This window comes from Anomalospiza imberbis, chromosome 1, assembly GCF_031753505.1.
Source record: "Anomalospiza imberbis isolate Cuckoo-Finch-1a 21T00152 chromosome 1, ASM3175350v1, whole genome shotgun sequence".
Classification (NCBI taxonomy): Eukaryota; Metazoa; Chordata; class Aves; order Passeriformes; family Viduidae; genus Anomalospiza; species Anomalospiza imberbis.
The window spans coordinates 78042418-78060319 of NC_089681.1; the positions used below are offsets into that span (position 1 = coordinate 78042418).

Consider the following 17902-nt stretch of genomic DNA (forward strand, 5'->3'; position numbering starts at 1 on the left):
ATGCTAATTGAAGAGAAAATAAATTCAGCCAAAACACTATCCCTAGACTAGAATGCCAAAAATAAAAGTTGAAAGAAGTAACGTAACATGTATCTTTTGTACTTATATACTTTTTTTCAGATTGCAAGTGGAAACACTCCTCACAGACAATATTGAATCATCTATAAAAAGCCTAAAGCTAAATTTTAGACCAAATAATATTGCAGAAGGCAACTTATCTGAGAGTAAGGGAGACCAAGGTTTGAAGCCTCTGCTTGGATCAACTCAGAACAGAGACCCAACCTTCCTCTGAAGCAGTGGGTAAGTATTCTGCCCACTGTGCTACTGAGTAATTTACCAATTACCCTACCAATGATATTTAGTTTTTATAAAAATTCAAATAACTTCCTTGGAGAGATTCAGGCTGTAAAATATGGAGGCGAAGTTATTTACTTAAAATAAGACCTGAGTTAAAGTCAAAGCAAGCAGGAATTTAAGCTTTATTTTCTTACAGCCCAGAAGTATTCCTAAACTGCTAACCATTGTGTTAACTTCTGTTTTGACATCTTTCTTCCTATCTGTCTTTTCCTCCACTGGGCACACAAAACAATGTCAGTACTTCAGAAAAAGAACTAACTTTGACTGATCAGAATTTTCCACACCTTGCACCACAGGCACCTGATGTGTTTGACTGCATAGTCAGCAGATTCCCATATGAAAACAAATATATTGCTTTCATATGCACATGACTGTATCATGGAGATACAAGTAACTTTGACGTCACCATGCAAGAAAATGAGCAGAAATGAGAACACAATAAGGAAAATTTACTCTCTCTTTTTGTCCTACTTTCTTCCCCTAATATACACACATTAAAACAGAGACCAGCAATGCAGGTAGTGGAAGCACATAACAGACACCACAGCAAACCCAGACTGGTAGAATAAAGCTGACTTAGGGGAAAAAACACATCTAAATGAAAGTTTCCATTCTACATTTCGGCTCCACAATGAAGCTCTAACAGTGTCAGAGCTGTATTATCACCACTCATTTGGGCCCATTTGACATATTTTGATGTTAAGTAAAATATGCAAAATGCTTTTACACAAGCCAAAACCAAAATAAATGCATTGGTCTCACGTGCAGTACTGATCTACTCTGGTATTCAGAATACATATAAATATTGCATATTGAGAGAATGTACTCTGTCATTTCACAAGAGAAGCATTTCATTTGCTGAAATAAATTACTAATCTGAGAGACTGCAGACAGAGTCATGTTTACAATATTTCAAGGTTCATCCTATTTTCTTGTAATTTTGTGCTGTCTTGGCAGTGAGATATAATTCATGTTTTCTTTTATCTGTCTGTAATGGCAGTGCAGTAAATTAAATCTGGGGTTATTTTAGCCAATCATGAATTCTGATTAATTGTAGTCTAATTAAGGAATAATGAATGGGGAAGTGGCAAATTTCCTCTTCCTCTTTTTTTTTTTTTTTTTTTTTTTTTTTGTAATTAGAATGCCTACTGCACATCAATCAAATAATCTACCTTATTAAAAATCACAAACTTTTTTTGGAACCCACGTGTTGTTTTGTTGGCAGGAGCATATATCAGATTTTATGGCCAGCTGTCAAGAAATCATAAGGTACCAACATTAAGCTATCTATCTGATAAATACCCTCAAGGAAAGATGAAAAATAATCTGCCTTAGCTGTTACAAGAATGACAAAACCGTGTGCAGTCTTTTCACTAAGTGCAGAAGAGGGTCAAGCCTTGATGTTAAAATAATTATTTAGGTTGTCAGACAACAGCTAGGGTCGAATAATTCTTCCAAGCGCCTAAATTTCTATAATTTAGTCTATGGTGTTAATTGTACTTCTCCAAGTCTTGATCTGGAGTGAAGAAGCAATAGAATAAAGTGAGTACTGAATAAACTAGAGGTGAAAACCACAATAAAGAAGATGGATAAACACAACTTTCCACGTTATTAAGCTCACAAGCAACAGATAAAATATACCTTGGGGGCTTAAATCTTATGCAAAAAAATGTGAACTAAGGTAGTATTAAATAAAAGAGTTAAAGAATGTTCAAAATAAAGGTATTTTCTTTTTAGATAAAAGAGGGGCCAAAATACAAAATATAATTTTAGCAAAAATTGCCCAGTAGGAATATTTTGTTGATCCTATATGATAGAGATAGTTCAGATTTACAGTCTTACTCTTTTTTTTAATGGGACTGGTCCTACTCCCTGTATTCTCCATCCTGTTCCACAGATCAACACTCTCCTTAGTGAATAAGACTGACAAGGCCTTGAAGCATTACACAGAGGGACATAGAAATAGTGTTTTTGCTTTTCAATCAGGAGTATGAGGCAACAGCTACAATGTCATGCAATGTTTCTGAATGAAATGCTTTCCATTTTTATGACTTTGCAGAATATTTTGTTTCAACTATTTATTTATTTCATTCATTTTTTTTTCTCCAGGAAAGCAAATTCTGTTTCCTAAATTATTTCTTCATCTACAAATCAAATTATCAATAGAAAATAATTTCTCTCAGGAAAGTTTCCACCAGGGCGTCTACAACTCATCCCAAAGCTGAAAAAACTGATTCATTCTCAAGAATTCACAAAGTAATTCTCTTTTCATTTCCCCACATGTGAAAGCTGAACCATCACATCTGAACATTTACTTAGTATTAGATAATTTTCAAACTACCGTGATTTTATGATTCCACTGGTTTAATTTCCTTTTTTTTTCTTTTTAATAAGAATCACATTATGCCAACATCTATTGTTGCAACTGTGTAACAGGGGAAGAAAAGTTTCAAAATAAGAAATTGTCACATACAACACAGAAGTACAATGCATCAGGATTAGATGCCTAGCATCAAAAATAAGCTGAACCTGAAAAATTAATTTACATTACCTGCAGCATTAATGCTGACTAGCCTCACATATTACATAAATAAATGAATAAATTGAATGTAAATGATACAATTATACTGGTCATCAGAAAAGCACTATAGTTAACTAAAATAAGGTCATTATTTTCTCCCTTATTCATTCCTTTTACCAATATACCATGACAGCAAGTTTTTCTCGGGACTGTTACATTATATCTGAGGCAAAAATAACAATTCCCATGTAATTTTAAATTAGTTGGACAAGAAAGTGTAATGTTATAATCTTAAACTAACTCCACAAAAGTTTGAAAAGTCTGTTCTTCATCGAGGAAAAATCTCATGACATAAAGAAAATTCCAGGAGAATCTGTGAGAGGAATATTCTTTTCCTGTCAGGTGTTCTGTCTAAGAGTAGGATTTAATGAGCTTCCCCTGACAGGGGTAAGTCTACATGTCTGTGGGTATTTAGGAAAGACACAGGCAAGAGATATATGACAGATTCCAAAGCAAAGCTTTCCTCTTTGCACTTGACATAAAAAGTATCATTTCTTGCTTTGCATTTCTTCTTATTGGGGTTCAGTCTCTATATAATTTTTTAACTTAAACTCTCAAAAAAATCTGAGCACTTAGCTCCTACCTCGGAGCTAGAATGCAACAGAAGGATATTATGGCCCTAAATTCTCCAAGGATCTTCATTTCCCATTTAAAATATCAAGACATTAAAACAAGAACCTTAATTCTATCATCTCAATGACAATAAAAAGAATAATGGTTTAAGCATGTACATATTTTCACATGGAAAATAAACAAGTTCACAAATTCCTATGTAGATATTTCATAGTGGTGACTTTTACAGTTCCTTCTTTCCAGGCATGGGTTCCACTCATCTATATGAAAAATAACAATAGAACCAGGAGTTTGGTTCAGGATATGTTTTCATTGTGCTGTTTTCAATGTAAAGAAAAAAAAAAGGATACAGTGATACAGATATGCCACATTGTATTTAGATATTGAAGATAAAGATAATAAAAATCCTATGCTTTTTGCATTATACCTGGCAGCCTGCTTAATCTACAATTAACAGCATGAATGCAAACTTTGAACTTGAAGCATCTTTTTGTTTCATTGGAAAAAATCACTCCGCTTTAAAATTATTAAATAAAAATTAATAATAATTACAACTATCGTTATGGTTTGAGTGAAAATCTTTGCCTTGCTTGCAAAAAGCATACATGTTCCTGTTATTATATCACTGAGCTTGAAGGATTGGTCATTATATTCAGATTATAAACTAAGTCTATATATTTCTTAGATATGACTAAAACACCAGGATCTTTTTTTTAATAAATTTATTACTGGAAATGGGATCTGTGAAGGAGAGAGAATGACCTTGGATTTTGGTCTTTGGAAAAGGTGAGCTTGAATATCCATTCAAATTTCAATAAGCCCAACATGCTTAAGTAGGAAAACATTGGGCAGAAATAAAGTTGCATGAGTTTAAGCTTCCAAATGCAGGAATACAATATTGATCCTAAAAAATCATTATACTGTGGATGCAAGGGGAGGGTAAAGGAAGAAAATCTCTTTCTATAAATGTTTCAGGCAGCTATCACAAGAGACTTTCAAGTCTGAAATTTGCTGCAACACTCAGAAAATTAAAATATATAAAAAATCCCAAGTTTTTAATGTAGTACACATTTCAAAAGCCATTTTTCACTATTTGAATGTGAGTATATACCACTAAGCAGCTGGGAATCCTAATTTAGGTTTGAAATCTGCTTACAGTTTTGAGATCCTTGGCACTATTTCTGGGGATGTCCTTGTATAATACTTCTAAAGCAAAATAAAAATGTTATATAATGAGAGTCAAATATATGAAATATTTTAAGTGCCTATGCTTTTACCATATTCTATGCCAAACAGGTCAACACAGCAATATTACTTCTATCACAATTCTATTTCTAATGCCTGATTTGAACAAGAAACTCCCTCTATAGTATCCAAACTCTTTAGGAAATGTTCTTAGGGGTGGATAAGAAAAAGTTAAAGGGCTAAAAGTTAAAGGGTTAAAAAAGCACATATTTTTAAGCATTTCATCACTACTTGATGCCATTGAATGTGGCTGTTTGCCAATGTAGAAGCAGAGAAAGTGGTAGAAACAATGTTAACAGGTACTTTCAAGTTAGATTTTTTTACTGTCAGTGGCTTTCCTTAGAATAATGTTGACTGAGTGAAACTATTATATTTCCTTAGTGACAGAAGCTGTTGGAGAATCTTTAAATTCAGCTATAAGAAAATTAATTTATTTGAAGAACAGCACTATTTCTTATGGCAATTTCTTCTGTATCTAGGTTGCATGTGCAGTTGGTAGAAAACAAAGTTCATCTTTTAATTTACATAGGTCTTATAACTTTGTATTAAAAAAATAAGGCAACTATTCCTCCACTCATTCGTGTTTTAGCTGTACTATATATTAACTAGGAGTGGTTTATGTCTAGGAGAGTTTAGAGCTAGTGAGGTTTATGGCAGTTTTACTGGAAGCATTTATCAAGATTTAGCATTTGTCAGCAGCTGAACCAGTGAGCAGCCTGATGGTCATTCAGCACAAACACAATGATCCCCAAAAATGATAAGTAAAAATAAACCTTAAGAGCACTGTACAAACATCTACAATCACAGCCAAAATGTCTTCTCATCACTAAGACTGTTTTGAATTGCTATGCCTAAGTGACAACAATTCTTCAGTGTAAATGACAATGTGGCAATGCTGGGAGAAGAAATTATGTTGATTCTCACAGTGTATTCACAACTAAAAAGCATATCCTTTTATTCCCTTCTCAGTGTGGCTACCAGCCTGAGTCTCCCCTGTTGGAAACTACAGGAGGAATAGTATTGATGTTTTCTTCCTGTTGGAAATTGCTCCATTTTCATGTTAGAGACTCAAGCAGTGAGGGGGTAGAGCGGGGAAAGGCATAAGGCCACTTGACTTGTAAATAATCTGTCACAGCAGGTCAGGGCCAGCTAACTTTCCTCACTTAAATGAAGGAAAAAGAAAGAAGCAAAAGACAGGGAGAGACAGATCTGATTTCTGCAAATGTCCAGCCCTTCTGCTCAGCCAGATGGCCAATTGAATCACAAGAGGAAGGTGTCACAGAGAAGCCTGTGAGAGACTTCCCTGCTTTATCATGCTCTAGCCAAAAATAATAATTCAACAGCATCCAACAGAACCCTAAAGGCTTTGTGTACTAGCATGCTGAGCTTTCCTGTAATCACTGTGATATCTTCAGGAACAAGGGGTGGCATGAATCATTATATGGATGTGATAACATGACCCATACAAACATTAGGGGATAATAGGCAAGTCTGCACTCTGCAAATCGAATCACACCATGATCCATCATTAACCTAAGTGAGCTATTGCTTTACTGAAGGAACCCTGTAAATGAATGGGTCACAGTCTATTTAAAAGCTGAGAGATTTGTTAATGTTCCAAGGTCTTATATTTTTTTAGATCATACAGCCCAAATACAACTGAGATTCTAAGTGTGTTTTAAAGGATAGGTAGCAATGAAGGCAAAACCTAAGATTTAGACTTGAATATTTTTTAAATGCTCCATTAAAACACTTATTTGCACAAATATAGAAAGGTATTCTTATGTGTCTCAATTTTTTTTTTCTTAAAGAGGAAAGAAAATATTCACTAATTTGATTTTTTTTTTGTTCGTCACAAACTTTCATAATGCAAGGAGTAAAGACTTTGGGAGTGTAGAAAATTAATGCACTTCCAGTTGTTCTGAATCACCACTACATGAAAATTAACATTGTCCTTCAGAAAAGAGATTCAGAATTAAGCCAACTAATTGCTAATTTAGGAACTCTTGATTTTGCATAGACGCAAGTCCAGGTGTTAATACCAGTTCTTCAGTGTTCAGTTTTGATAACAGGACTGAGCTTCAAAACCAGTTAAGACAAATCTTTCAAGGACTCCCGTGACCCGCGGTGTCTTGCTGTGTTTTCCCGGTCCCCGGGCAGCTCCGGCACCTAGAGCGATACCGCCTCTCGCCGGGACCCAGGATTGCCACATGTTTCTGGACTCGGCTCCATGCCACTGTCCGGGCGGGGTTGGCTGCGGATTCTCACCACTACAAGCAAGAGACACCAGTAAAGAGTGAAGGAACGTCCAGATTCCCCATGCATGGAAGGCTGAAAGTCTTTTATTGCTGCGAGGAGCTGCGCAGAGGCGCCACGACCCACTCCCAGCTGGCGCATGAGGAAAATGGCTACGAGCGCTTCGAGGCGTGGGATTATATCGGGGTCGGGGTGAGGAGAGCAGAGGCCCTCCCGCCCAATGGGGGCAGGTGCCGTGGGGATGACGTGGACCATGGCGTCCAACGGGGACGCGACCGGGGCAGACCCCAGGCTCTGGGCAGAAGGGGTTGGGAGATCAGAGTGACAGGCACCGAACCCTCCAGGCAGGACGGGGAGTGGTCACAGGAGTGACAGCGGAAGCTCCAACAGTCAGGGACCTGAAGTGAACAGCCGTGGGAGGGAAAAGAGACACAGGGGGTATGCGGGGGTACACAGATCACGGCTAGCTAACGGATCAGAACCCCTAACCTAAACCCCAAACCGCGATGCAACAATGACCCTCCTTTTCTTATGGCATCCTGGCAGCTTTATTCAGTTATGGATGCAACAAGGAAATATGGACATCCTCTGAGACTGCTGAAACATAAAAAAAGAAAGAATTATTTTCCCCCTAAATACTCCTGAAATTAAGTTTAAATCACAAAATATATATCTCTTTACAAAAAAAAAAAATTGTTTTATTTTTATAGCTATAATCTTATAGCAATTCCTTGTAATAAGGAGGGAAATGAATTATTCTTTTAATCAAATCACTATACACTATCAAACCAGTTTTGCCTGAAAAAAGTAGGAATGAGCTTCACAGTTGGGAAGAAAAGATCTTTTCCAAGTTCTGCATGGATAACTTGGGAGGAGCAGATGCCAAAGAACTTGATAAATAGTGATAAATTGGTAATCACTTGAAAACACTTCTATTTCCTTCTAGGAAGGATGGATAATTAGCTTCCACATTCTTCATTTTTACCCTGAAAAAATGAAAAATATCTGTGACCATTTACCGTATGACACTGTTAAGCAGTTGTTCCAAGAATATGTGAGGTGTTTTAAGGGACAGTGTGTTGTAGCACTTTTTGTGAATTTTATGCATCCACATAGAATAATTTTGGTGACATTTTTAAAGGTTCACCAGAATAAATTACTATATATTACTGTTATTTACTGTTGCTTTGCTAAATTCTTTGTTGGGACATACTCTTCTTTTGATAGTCTCAAATTATATACTCATTACCTGTATACTTCCTCAAGATCCTCTCACACTTTCCCTTGATGGACTGAAATTCACTGGGGCACACTGTTTTTAATGACAAGAGCCAACTATAACAGTATGCAATTTTTTTCCTCCAGTCACAGCTTCAAGAAGGACATTTATATTCATGTTTAAACAACACAGTTCACTCTGCAGCTGTTGGAAAAAAAAAATTCGAGTGAAACACCTTTCCTGTGAATAATAATGAAATCCCCATGAACCACACACAGCCTTTGCATAATGCTAGAGGCTTAAGTAAGCTGCTGTATCAGACCCTCCTCTAACTTTGAAGTCTGACTTACACTTGTATTTCTGGAACCTCCCTGATGGTATCTATGACTGTCTCTAAAATATAAAGAGCATATCAACTTTTATAGGTTAAACTGTTAGGATTGTATGCAGGCCACTGATGAGTTCTTCTTGATTTCTATTTGATCTAATAATTGAATAAAAATGAAAATGCATTCTCTCAGTGTAAAAGGGCAACCAATAAAGGGAAGATTATATAGAAATCAACACAACTGCTTACAAGAAGCATTATGAATATGGGACAAAAAAGTCTGCAACCTATGCTTTGATCATCTCTCTCTCTGTCATAGCCAAAGAAATTATACTGACACTTAATTAATTTTCTTTTGAGTAGAAATAATAGTTGCATTGTCCTGAAAAGTTCATTCTTGTCTCCTGACTTATATGGATGAGCTTCTGGAATCCAATATTAGCAACATTTTGGGCTTTTATTGTTTTTTTTATTTTATACTGATATTTTTTTATAAATAGAATTAGTCTTTGCTCCTATCACCAAGATACTATGCTATCAGAAGAGAAAAGGCATACCAATATTTCATAGAAATGTGAAGTGATTAAGATTGGAAGGGACCTTAAAGAGTATATAGATCCAAAACCCCTGCAATGGGCAGGGATGTCACCCACTAGATCAGATTGCTCAAAGCCCCATCCAACCTGGCATCAAGCACTTTGAAGGATGCGGCATGCACAGCCTCTCTGGACAACCTGTGCCAGGGTCTCATTACTCTCAAAGGTAGAGAATTTCTTCCTAAAATATAATTGAAATCTCTCGTCTTTTAGTTTAAAAACATTCACCCTTTCCCTATCAATACCTGCCCAGTTGCTGTCCCTCTTTTTATAAGTCCCCTTTAAGTACTGAAAAGCCACTAAAGGTCTGCATGGAGCCTTCTCTTCTCCAGGCTGAGCAACCCCAACTCTCAGCCTGCCTGCATAGGAGAGATGCTTCAGCCCTCTGATCATCTTGGTGGTCCTCCTCCGGACCCACTCCAACACGTCTACATGTTTTCTGTGCTGAGGACTCCAGAATTGGACACAATGCTTCAAAATGGGGTCACACTAGAGCAGAGTAGAGAGGAACAATCACCTCCCTCAACCTGCTGGCCACAATTCTTTTTGATGCAGCCCACGATGCATTTGGCTTTCTGCACTGCAAACACAAATTGCCATCGGGCTTTTCACTTACAAATAGCCCAAGTCCTTCTCACAGGGCTGGTTTTAATGACTTTAGCTCCTAGTCTGTACTCATGTTTGGGATTGCCTGAACCCTGGTGCAGCACCTTGCACTTGGACTGGTTGAACCACATGAGGTTTTCATGGGCCCACTTCTTGAGCTTGCCTGGATGGCTTCCTGTTCCTCAGGGTCACTCAGCTTGGGGCCAACTGCAAACTTGTTGATGGCACACTTGATCTCACTGTTTACATCATTGATAAAGGTATTAGAGAGCACTGATTTCTGTTTCAGGGCTTCCCTAAACCATATTAACAGCAGCTCCTAAAAGAAGCCCTACCAGCAGGTATGCAATAAGCAGGGCAGGAACATGGAGGCCATACTCTCTGCCTGGCCAAAGGGCTGCTTTGTGACTGAGGGAGTCTCCAGCCAAGGTTAAGCCAGATTTATTTCTCCTCTGTGCTCCTAAAGAAGCTAAAGAATCAACCTGGCCAAAAATCTATCTTCAAATCAGATTTCTACAGGAATAAATAATTACTACTGGAATACAACATGAAAGATTTTGATGAATCAAAACTGTCATGCTTGCTCATTGAGTTTTCTCTTCAATGAATCATACAGCTTTGTTTCTCTGACATGGACCAGAACTAGGGCTATTTTCATCAATGACACGAATATTGAAGCAAAGAGCTTTTATTTCTCTTCTTCTACCTTGGTATTATTTCTCTATCTACCATCATTAGTTCATAATATGCAGTTAAATCCATCAAATCATTAACACATTATCCATGAGACCCATTTTGTTATTTCTAATTGTTTTCTTGTGGCTGAAGTAATTTTCAAGATTAATCTCTAATTCCACAAAAATCCTGGTTATTTTCAAGCTGTTGTCCAAGTTTTCAGTAGTGTGTAAGAAAGACGTAATGTACAGAACAGAACTGAAAAAAGAGACTGCTTCTGTGAGTGAAGGCATTGCACAGTCTACCACCTCTGACTCTGCTACTAGAGGACAGATGTTTGGGGAAAAAAAATTCTCATTTGGTAACTTACAGTGGGAATTAAAGGACAGTAAGTGCAACAGGAGTGTCTACACTGAAGCAGTGGCCAGGACATCTCAAAATTCAGTTTATAACTAAATTTTATAGTAGATATTAAGAATGTATGCGCTGAGACAAAGCAGAGAATAAACTCAAAGCAAAAAAAAAAATTGTTACAAGATTTCAAAAAGGAGGTAGTTATAACAAGCTATGACAGGTTCACTTGATCTGTCAAGGAAATGCAATCCCTTTCTGGAGTTTAGTGAAGTAGCAATTTCAGAGTACCTCACAATTGGTTTTACTGAATAGAAGAAAACAAATCAGCCAAGATAAACCAATAAAGAACAATGAAATTAGGAAAGAAGTTCTTTCAAAACAAAGACACCAAAATAGTGTGTCTTAGCCCTGTCTTATTCAACAGCAAAGTAAGATTTTCAGTGATGAGAGTTGGTAAATATCTTGTACTATGTCTCAGGGAAAAAGAGTACTTTCTTTAGCAGACAGCTTCTTAGAACCATACTGACATATAAGGGAATTATCTCTTAGCATTAGGCAGACTCTTAAATGGCATCCTAGACATACTTAACAAAAACATACTTAACTATCTTTCTGAAATTTAGGTCTCTGAGCAGCAAATTGTATTAATGAGGGATGGCAGAATCTGTACCCTTTTACCCTAATTTTTCCTTTAAGAGGAAAGCACAGTGTCACGTCTACTCTGTGAAATCCGATAGTATCACAATACAAAATAACGTATATGTGAAAACATACTCCAACTTTATTTCCACTACTATGACACATCCACTTAAAAGTATCATACAGCTCCTAAATGCAGACCAGTAGGAGTGAATACACTGAGAGAAACCAATGTACCGCAGCAGACCGTAGACCTCCCTCCACATCAAAGACTTTTCTAAAAACATCTAGAGTTGAAAAAATGTGCCATCTCTTATAACAGACAAATTCCAGTTCCTTTAGTGAACAGCCAAGTACCTAAGAAATAGCAAAGATCATAGGATGTTTTTAATAATGCAGTTATAAATCATAACACTGCACATAACATACTTTCTTAGTAGCATTTGTCTATTTGTTGCCACCCTGAACTATAATTCATTCCTTGCGATACCTTCAACTCAGTGTGCTATACAAACTCAAATCATGTTCACATTTTAAAACCTCTTATAAAAATTGCTTCATTCAAAGGGTATGTATAAACACACCCAAACTGATGTATACATAAAATGCTTTAAGTGGAGGCATTTTTATGAGTCACTTAAAAGCATAACAGTGCTTGGCTTCATAACAATTTTCACATTCAAGATACCTCAAAGAGCTTTGCAAATGAATAACTTGGAAACCAATAAAGATACTGATGCTGTAGGCAAATACATATGATTTGAAGGGGACCAGACAAATGCAGAGGTATTAGAGTTTCTTCTCTAAACACATGAATAGAAAACCATAGTTAAATTTAGAAAAAATCAGACACTATGGCATCAGCTTTAATTCTTTTTTGGTCTGCTTTTCTCTCCTGTGGTTTTTTTTTTTATTATTATTATTTTTAGGAGTCTTCAATATACAAGTTCAAATACATAACCTCTCAAATTAATGACAATGTAGAAATAATATTAAAACATGGCTATTCCACTCAGCAACATACTGGGGAACAAATCAGTATGTTTTATTTCTTAAAACAATTCACACTAAAATTGAACTATATTTCTTTTCTAGCCTTTCAAGAAATGTTTAATAACTCCAGCAGAACTGTCATTAATTTGAATTGATTTGACTTTGAATTTATAGTTTAAAATGGAATTGTTAAAGTTGGAAGAGAGCTCTAAAATCATTGAGTTTAAGCGCTAACATAGTTCTGCCATGCTCACTACCGAACCGTGTCAGAATGTGACACATCGACGTGCCTTTTGAACTCATACAGGGATGACCATTCCACCACTTCCTTAGGCAGCCTATCTCAATGTCGGACCTTGCCCACAGTGAAGAAACTTGCCCTGGTATCCAATCTAACGCTCCCCTGGTGCAGCTAGAGGCTGTTTCCTCTGTCCTGCCACTTGTTAACTGGGAAAAGAGGCCAACCCCATCAGGCTACAGCCTCCTTTCTGGCAGTTGTAGAGAGTGATAAGGTCTCCCCTGAGACTCCTTTTCTCCAGGCTAAACAACCTCTGCTCCCTCAGCTGCTCCTCATAAAACTTGTGCAGCAGACCAAGCACAAGCTTTTTTTGCCCTTTTCTGGACATGAATATAGTTCAGTACATACATACACACATATATATCCCTGTTTGTCAATATTAAGAAAAATATTCTGAAAACAATTTGGTATTCCTAAAAGAAGGAGAGACGCTCAACAGCAATACACATGTGCAATCATTTTTCAAAGCCTTATGACTGTGAATAGGACAACTGTTGTAATTTAATCAAAATGCCAGTTGTCATCACAAAATTATTTCACACAGTTCTCAGTATAATAGTTACACTATTAAATAATTATGTAAGTATCAATAATAATAAATAATGTTGTCTGGTAATGAAGTATAAGCAACAGAGGCAAAAGTTTTAGTAAACTTCTAATATTTTTAAATTAAAACTGGTATATGCTGTTGGAATCAGAAGAAGAATGTATGACAAAAATAAATCTTTTAAAATAAATATATCCAAACTTGAAATATATTATTTTTCTTTGTTGTTTCAGACTATTTTATTATAGCTAGAAAATAAGGAAAAGATATGTAATGAGCACATGCACTCTCTCATAATCTTGAAAAGCATAAGGATTAATAAAAGCAATACATTGTAGAGCAAAAAGTATGAGATCCTTCTGGGCAGGCACTGTTGTAAAGAAATGTATATGCAGAAATTCCCTTTAGATGGCTTTCTGAAGAAAGTTGATATTTACGATGTTATGCCTAATGAGAAAACTGTGCTCCAAATAATCTTTCTTGTTATCATTTAAGACTCAGTCATCACACAGGAAATGATGAGTGTTCTACCAGTTTTACAGCAGGGCACATGGTAAGGAGAGCCCTGCTCCCCACAAATGAGAAGATGTTTTCATGTGCTTCAGTGGCTGACTCCTGCAGCCAGCACCGAGCTGTGCGCCCAACCCCGAGCCTCTCTGTGCTTCACTACATGAAGATAGCAAAATGTTCCACCCTGACTTTATCTGGGTGGATAAAGTATTACTCTGTTTTACTGTAAGACTTCACACTGCATGACCATGTTAGAATAGTTTCAGAAAGTTAATATGGGACTAGCAGATCCTCTGAACATATTAAAGGCAATTTACCTGAGCTGTGGGTGACTATAAGAATATTTGAAAATTTTGATAATGATGCTTTGCGCAGTTACATGTAAGTTACTTCCTTCTCTAATTCTGCAATAAATGTTTAAATACTTACTTAAGCACAACTTTGCAACCTTTTATGAAACATTTATAACCAAAAATACTGTGGTAGTAGCATCCAGACAAAGACAAAAAACATCATGACATTTTCCTATTACACAGGTGTCAATGATTTCTACAACATTCTCTTATACAAAGTATTCAAAATAATTGGAACACTGAAAAAGTTGTTAGTCTAAAATTCACTTAAGCAAAAGTAATTTAGGAATTTACTAACCTATAACATTTTTAATCATCTCAAGCACTACTATTGAACTAATGGGTTATTTAAGGTTGAAAGAAAGCAAAGTAAGTATTTGCTTTCCATACTGATTATGAGTCATGTTTTTCTTCAGAAGAGCAAAACTCCAACTGATCGGTACAAAATGAGAAACTGTATATAGCGAGAAAACTGTAGCCTTTATATTTGTAATACTGTTATCTACTTTCTGTTGCATGCCATTGCAACTGAAATATTATTTCTTCTTATATATTTGGAAGAAAAAATTACAAAGTATCAAATACTTAGAGGGAATTCTATGTATTATGAATAGAAATTGTTGGAGATCCCTCCAGCACAGTGGATACACAAATACCATAGACCTGACATTCAGAACAGATGGGAGGGAGGGGGGCAGGAAGGGCACAAATTAATCAAAATAAAGCAAACTTGAGGACAAATGTCATCTATGGGATAAATACAAGAATGACAAAATAAATTTGATTATTTAACAATCTTTTCAAAACAAAGTATTGTTTATATCTTCCTCAAATGAGAATCTGTTACCCCTGTGATCTCCCACAGGGGCCTCAGTCTCTGAAAAGAGCAACATCAGGTAACTAGTTTGAGCAGTTGTATTGGAAGACTTTGGTCTGCATGCTGATATGTTCCGGAGCACTCAAATCAGTTTAGCAATTAACTGCTTATGACTTCTGCAATGTAACCATCAGCTTTCAGATCTGGGAAGATATTTTGTAAGAAGCCTTGAGACCTCTAGAAAACACATTGTGATTAATGAAAGGTTTAACGTGTTCAGAAGACTGAAATAAAGATGTCCTGACAAATTTGCTAATTTCATAAAAGCATGGTTTCATGGAAATATTTTAATACGAATTTAGTTTGAATCTGAAATGCAATCACACAGCAAAAGGTGCATGATAATAAGACCTGCTTAGTATTCTTGAATTGTTTGGTTTTTGCTATTTATATTTGAATTTGAAAATAGGAAAAGAAATACCAGTAACCTCAACCACTCTTTGATGCTATCCAGCATCCTATTTAGCTCTGTACAGATATTTGCAGATATAGGAAAAAATCCCAGTTAACCGTCATTCAATAAACACAGAAATTTACACAAAGTCCATCATCACCACCACACCACAGCATGCTCTGAAATGAGTATTTAAAAGGCAAGAAACATGTATCCTCCTTACTCTAGGTTAAATATTAAGAATTGAAATACCAAATTCACATAGCTATAAACATCAAAAATTACGTGAAATACTCAAGGTAAGTACCTTCACACATTGCTGTCATAGGCACACTTGCAGCATGATTTGTAATTCAGAGTAAAACCCACTATTAAAACGTTTGTATAAAAATTATGCATCTCATACTGTTCATCACATGACTAATTCGTAGAAGATCAGTTTGAAACATTATAATGACAAATCATGGCTCACATTTGAAAACCTTGTGTCAGGGCTAAATTTTATTTCTCCCCATTAAATTTTTTCGGCAGTGCCTTTTTTTGTTTATTTGTTTTAACAGGGGAGGCTGCTGAGGTATTTTCAAAGTTGTTTCAAGTCGAATTCACATTCCTTACCTTCTTTCCTTTAACTGAACCTTTTTATTTCAAACGTCAATGCTGCAGAAATTCCTCCCCCCCCCCCCCCCCCGTATTCACACATACACAGAGTACTGAGCGCTTAAAGAAAATAAATATTAAAAAAAAAAAAAAAAAAAGCATAAAAAACGGCAAATACATTTCTAGTCCCACGAGTTTCACACCCTCTCTTAGCTATTTTCCCTTTTAACTGAGAGCCCAGTTTGGAACGCTCTATTTTCCCTTCTGTCAGCCCTGCAGCCCTGCAGCCAGCACAGCCGAGGTGGCTGCACCCACACCTTTGTGGCACCCAAGTACCTGTGTCTCCCGGAGCCACTGCCCGACTGCTGGAGGGCTGGGCACCTGCAGAGCGGGCAGGGGAAGGTGCAGCTCCTTCCTCCCCCTGCACTGCTCTCTCTCCCTTTAGGCACGGCGGACTCGCACACTTTGTTTGGAACTTATTGAAGTTTTGCGGTTCTAGACCGGGATGAGCAGGGAATGGAGGCTACTAAATCCGCACGGTCGGGCTTCTCGCAAGTGGCCCCCGCCGCTCCTCCTCCGGCGGAGGCAGCGTCCGTCCCTTGGTGCCCGGCTCCGGGGGCCCCCACACCACAGCCCCGGCCACCGCCAGGCCATCCCGGTCTCTCCCCCTTCCCAGGAAAAGCCGCCTTACCTGCTACATGGAGCTGCAGCAGCACCAGGCAGACCAGCAGCAGCAGCGACCACAGCGGCAGCACCTCGCTCGCTCAATCGCTGTAGCAGCAAACTGCCCTTTCTCGCGTTCCCCTTCATTCACAAAGGATGTCGCGGGCAGCAAAGGCAGGTAGAAACCACTTTCTTACTGGAAGAGGTCGGTTCCCTTCTCAGAACGGGTCTGAATCGCTCTCTGAGGCTCCCTACACATTTACCCTTCAGATCAATACTGCACTTCAGCAGCAGCCTGATCTCAGCTGCGGCTGATAGAGAACAGCCAATTGGTATTGAGGATTCCCTTTCGGTAACCCCCTCCCACAAAAATACACCGTTTGCATTTGAAATTTCGTGAGTTGTGAAAAGTAGTTTTAACCCCTTGCTTGAAAACCACCCTGTTCTTTTGGAGCTCTGGATAATCTAATTTTGTATTTTTGCATTAAAAAAACTCTGACTGTCCAAACTATCCCCACCTGGACGCTTTTAAGCTGGGTAGCATTCAGTGAGAAAACTGAAATACCTGACCTGGCAATCAACTAACTGACTGACTGACTGAGAGGATGATGTTTTTGCAATCTAGTAGATATAGCCTATGACAAAAAAAAAAAAAAAAAAAAAAAAAAAAAAAAAAAAAAGCAAAAAAAAGCCTCGACCCCCCCCCTCAAAAAAAAAAAAAAAAAAACAACTAAAAAACCCAAAAAACTGTCAGAACCCAGAACGTCCCCTGGACACTCTTGGATGTTCCGGGCCCAGGTCAGAAGCATTTGAGACCCTGGAATGCAGCCACAGACCCCTGTGGCTTTGAACCTGACCCATGGAACAATTTACCAACTTTGCAGGAAGAACAAGAAATCACAAAGGTTTAGATATTATAGTAGAAGTAGTCACAAAGTGAAAGGAAGAATTTTTGAGTGCTGTACAGGGGGGTTTTAGGCCTTGTACAGAGGGGTCTGGGTTTTGTACATGGGGGTCAGAAGTTCTAAGATGGAGGGACTTGGGTGTGCCCTGTCCTCTTTCCTTCTTCTTCCTAACCTCCATGTTCTTGGTGATGTTGGCACTCACAGATCGGTTTAGAGTAGAAAGTCACTGTTCAGTATAGGTGATGGGCATTGGGGAGAAACTGTAAACATCTAATATGAAATGTATGATATAAAAGAGGGCACCAGCCCCCTGGGCATCGGAGTGTGCCCTTGCCT

General features: G+C 37.5%; 1 protein-coding gene across 2 annotated transcripts in view; it reads right to left on the reverse strand.

Moving 5' to 3' along the window:
* Window positions 1–17099, reverse strand: part of CDH12 (cadherin 12) — a 537195-nt gene extending 520096 nt beyond the window's left edge. For both annotated transcript variants that reach the window (XM_068197278.1, XM_068197266.1), the window contains exon 1: window positions 16690–17099. The gene's annotated coding sequence lies outside the window, so the exon portion shown is untranslated. The remainder of the gene's footprint in view (window positions 1–16689) is intronic.
* Window positions 17100–17902: the final 803 nt, after the last annotated feature.